We start from the raw sequence: 5,490 nt of genomic DNA, 5'->3' as shown, positions 1-5,490 counted from the left end.
GCTAAAAACAAGAAGCGGCTCCAGTGGGCACGCAATCACCAACACTGGACAACTGAGGAGTGGGAAAAACATCACCTGGTCTGATGAATTCCGGTTCCTGTTGCGTCATGCTGACGGCATGGTCAGGATTTGTTGCCTGGCGTCAACGGTACAGGATGGTGGTGGTGGTGTAATGGTGTGGGGAATGTTTTCATGGCACACGTTAGGTCCCTTGATACCAAATGAGCAATGTTTCCGTACCCTGGAGAATTCAGGCTGTTCTGGGTCCGACCCAGTACCTAATAAACTGGCCAACTGAGTGTATATCCCGTTCATTTTTACACCGCCTCCCTACTGCCTGCTTTGAATTCTATCTGATGGTGTATGTTTAGGCCAGTGCTTGACTTGGACTGAAATAGGTGCCGGTACTCATGTTTGGTACCAGTACATTTTATATTTAGGTGCAGGAACTCCTCAATACTTTTGAGATAATATTCTATAGGAGGAGCAGGATCTCAAGCAGAAGAAAGTGTGAGGTGCCGGTAGTCAATTCCGGTGAGCTCCTGCCCAAGTCAAGTACTGTGCTTAGGTAAAAAGACAAATAATGTCCCTTTGAAGCACTGAAAAGTAGAGCATAATTATTCAAATGTTTTGCTCAATCTGATTGGTGGACCTGCGCCCACCCATGCCAATCCATGCCTATGCCCCTGGAGAGAATGTTAGCTAAGTGCATGTTAGACCATGTGTCAATACTGGTGGGATCACAAGAAAAGCAGCGTTCTCTGCTGATCCACAGCTTTCTCCAATCAAATTTGACCGTAACATTATAATTGTTAGTACCTATGGCTACAAATAGGCTTTCGATTGAGCTTAAATATGCTTACCCAATAATAATGCACTAAATCACAGATTCATTTGTTACACATCATGAAACACGTTTAGGCAAAAATTACAGACAGTAGCCTAGTTGTAAAATAGAACTCGGTTGATTGAACATAAAATTGATTGAAATATGATTGAAATAGCCTATATAGGCCCATGTATATTGGAATTCAGTCATCTGGGTTTTCATTTGAAACATAATTTTAACCTTCACTTGTTTGTAACAATTCCAAATATTTTTGCAACTTCGTTCTGAAGGTATCGGCAGTCACAATCAGACAGATCAGATCACAAGCAGACATCTCGAAGCTATGTTTAGCGGATATCTTCTGTAAATAAAGTGACGCAGAGTGGAAAAAAGATCTAACTGTGCACTTTGGCTCCTCTACAAGTGCTCTGGGTCACTCGTAGATGTACGAAAGCTATTAAGAGCCATATTACTAACAAAGGCTCTGGGAAACACCTTGACCTCTGTACTAAAGATACTGTACATCGTAAGAAGCTTCTAACGATGATCTTATTATTGAAGGCTATTGGAAACGAGGCCCTGAACTATCTCATTCAAAGCCATTTGAACAAATAATTCGATAAAAAAAACTGTTAACTTTGTCGAGTTGGAGAAACGGTTTTTCGTTAACTATGTGAACGGTACAGGCCCCTTCTCACATCCATATACATATCTCAACGAATAATGAACACTGCACCTATCCAATGTATGTCACACTAATTAAAAGGGTAGCCTAGGCCTAAATATTTATATTAAAGTTTCACCAACAATTAGCCTGTGGGTTGCATAAAAAGCAACAATAAACCTATAGGCTAATTCATGAAATCAGCATTTTGTAATAACCAACTCAAAATGTATTTGACAATGATATTGTCACACAGCCAAATTTAGCCTACAGCAGTTTTAGGTAGACAACCTAAACACATTCTTCAACGAATCTAGCAACTTCAAATGAGTTGTTTACCTAAACAGATCCATTTAACAACCTTTGGATTTCTATTCACTGGGTATAGATTACCAATTACATCGATAAGACGTAGGCCACGCTGTTCAGTATTCTGCCCACAATCCGTCGGTCGTTGCACTCCAATTGCATCCCCTGTTATGACGAAAAGCAGAAACGGTAGCGTAAACATGTGGAAGTCCGTTGTTTATATTTCAGACACCACCAAGACCTAGAGCGCAATTATTGCTAATTTATTGTGTTATAACTATAGGCCTAAATATAATGTGTGAGAGGCAATATCTCGATATCATACGGATGTAGGCCTATCAAAATAAATAGAGCAACCAACCTAGCCCTACACACCTACAGACAAATGTACTTTCCCGTTTCCGGGAAATAGACTATGAACAATAAAAATAAACTATGAACACAAAATTAATTTCATAGACGAGGGATTAGGCTTACTTACTGTTTTTTTTTTTTTTAGGAAATAACCATGCCGAACATTGAGAAGTGTATGAATTTGGTCAATAAATCGAATGAGTAAATCAATTGAATTGTTTTTGAAATAATTAAGTACCAGTACTACCCATAAGGAGGAAGATTTGTGTGGTTAAAAAAAAAACGGTGATTCAGTTTTATTTATTAGTAACTTGAGTCTACTATTACAAAACGAATAATGATTCCAAATGATGTTTAATACGATATAATATGGATAATATTATAAATAGAATACACATTTATATTTTTACCTTTCAAAACAACAGGTTGACTCTAAAATCACTGTATTATTCGCGACTTATAAAAATATACATTAGCCTAAATAAAATCTAAACTAAATATATTCTATTAAAGATTATTTTTTTTTAGCAGAAGATCTTTATAAATAAGGAGGCCTGTCATAATATTCATCAAAAGGAATTCCAATATTTATTTAAGGCCCAAACATTTATGCATTGCCTAGATAACACAGATGCTCAAACTTCTGGTTGACTTTTTCTATCTATTTTCCACACACAAGGGTTTTCCTGACATAACATTAAATTCGATAGTTCCATCTTACCAGCCAGACAACACTGACAACAGGTTCCCGTAAAACTCGCAGCTGGAAAATCTGATGTCTTGATCTCCGGAAATCTTCGTTCAACAGCTACCATTTGTTGATATCAAAATGGGTGTGCTGTTCAATTGTATATATGAAGTGTCTCAAACAAATTCCTTAGAGATTTACTGTTCAAATAAAACTTAATTTTATCCCATCTAAATTAAAGATTCAATATATTTTCAGAAGGCCCATGGTCACATGAGAGAAGTGTGCCGCTATCGTGCAATCAAAAGTGATCTAATTCATGAACAGGATTATTAAACTAAATTAATTTATTGTCAAAGAGACAATCTTACATAGTTGCAACCTTATATGCGTATCATTTCTCTAAATTCTGCACACAAAAAAAGTTATTTACAGTATTTGTGCCGTAGTCATGTGCATTTTGTCTACGTACGTAGTTCTTGTCACAACCAAAAAATAAAACACGTACAAAATAAGTAAAGTCCATTGGAACTGATAGGCCTATCTGTATTTGGTTCAGTGTCCATCTGCCACACTTTAAATCACACATCACATTTTACCGTAATTATTCAAAATGTAAAAAATGTTGCAATACTGTGAGCATCAAAATAAAGAGTGAATTGGACTTGTTTCCGTATCACAGTGCTGTATTGTGGTCAGGAAAGAAACATCAAGATTCGATAGCCTCTCCGTACATCAAAGAACTAGCACATAAAACAGGGCCAGAAAACAACTATCCCAAAAGTGTAGAAAGTGCAAACGAGCTGGCTCATATAGCTACAGGTTCATGGTCTAAAGCTGAATTTCAACTTCCACAAAGGGCGCACACACACACGCAGACACAGAAGCAGTGTATCCTATAGCACCACACACACACACACACACACACACACACACATACAGTACCCTATAGCTCCTCAGAGCCAATACCCAGGGAGAAGAAGCGCTGTGCATGTCGAGGTAACCGATTCTCTGGCTATCCAACGGGCATTTATTTCCGATAGCAGTGTGTCATCGATAGACGAAGAGTAGGCTAACCCGGGGAGACACGTTCACACACTGCATGCTTTTTAGAAGCTGCAACAGTGTGACCAGTGAAACCTCTACCTATACTCACTTAATTCAGGACAAGGCCTATACGCTTCAATGTATGGTCTATTACCTGGTATTTACTTATACTGTATGATCAAATGGAAATTACATAATATTTACCAATTTTTTTTTGTTTTGTTTATTTCAGACTTAATGGAGAAACCAGAAAGTAGTAACCAGAAAGTATGCCTTTGTAAATCATGAAAATACCATCTGAAACCGGACTGTTAAAATGAAGTTCCCAAATACAAGCAATTATAAAGGAATTGTTATGTTGCATTCGCAAATGCTATAAACAAGTATTATGATTATTATTTGTATTATTATATACATTTGATTATTTTCCAGTCTGTCCTGATAAATTAAAGAAGGTTAGTAGAATGGAATCTTACAGTCACAAGTTCTGAAAATATCTGAAAACAATATGTTTTCAAAACAAACGTGCTTTTGGGCGAGATCAGAACTATAAAAATAGCCTTTTATATAGAAAAAACAACTTGTTTATTAAGTCTACGTTCACATGTCCATGCTGTCTTTTGTTACGAACAAATAGCTACGTACCAGACGAGTGAACCTCAGAATGCTGACTGGAGATTAGAGGGAAACGATTCAGAACAGAAGACCATCCTCTCTTTTTCCTTACCATCGCCATGCACGGCGTTAGGATCCTAACTTTGTGACCTCTCCATCCCTCCACCCCCAACTGGGCCAGGCCACGTCATTAATCTCTGTCAATCAATACATTGATCAGGTTTATCACTAAGCGCATAAATGCCAAACCATTCACTCCGTGGGAAACAAAGTTTATTTAGAAGGGGCACTTGTGTGTGGAGTGAATCAAATGTAATTGTGCATATACTGCAGTGAAGTACTCAGAGAGATATATTGTTACTTTTACATTTAAATCTCTCTCTCTCACTCACACACACACACACACACACACACACACACACACACACACACACACACACACACACACACACACACACACACACACACACACACACACACACACACACACACACACACACACACACACACACACACGCACAGGTGCATGCCTTGAAGTCCTTATATACTCCTCACACACCACTACAGTGTGGTCTGTCTGTGAATCCCACACGACTATCATGCGCGTAACCGGCACAGTTCTAAATACACAGGGGGCGCGCTCACATACACACTGACACGCGGCTCAGCCAGTTTTCAGTGGAAGCGCTGTTGGACAAGGGATGAGATATAGCCTACGAGCGCCTATAACACAGGACACCAACACATGTAACGTGGACGAGGACTATACTCGATATTTAACCACTTTGGATCAAGATAAATTGTTGGAACATGTTGGATTGACTGGGGAAAAATTGGTTTGGTAATATTATCGCTCCAGGAAAGCGAGAGGGAGGAGAGTGAGCGCGCGCCTCTGTCTGTTTGTGTGTGTGAGTGAAAGGAGCGAGAGAGGGAGAGAGAGGGAGGGGAGGGAGGTGGGATCGGGAAAGATATATTCTTTCAGCG

Source organism: Oncorhynchus kisutch, linkage group LG27 (assembly GCF_002021735.2).
Source record: "Oncorhynchus kisutch isolate 150728-3 linkage group LG27, Okis_V2, whole genome shotgun sequence".
Classification (NCBI taxonomy): Eukaryota; Metazoa; Chordata; class Actinopteri; order Salmoniformes; family Salmonidae; genus Oncorhynchus; species Oncorhynchus kisutch.
This window is presented reverse-complemented; position numbering follows the sequence as displayed.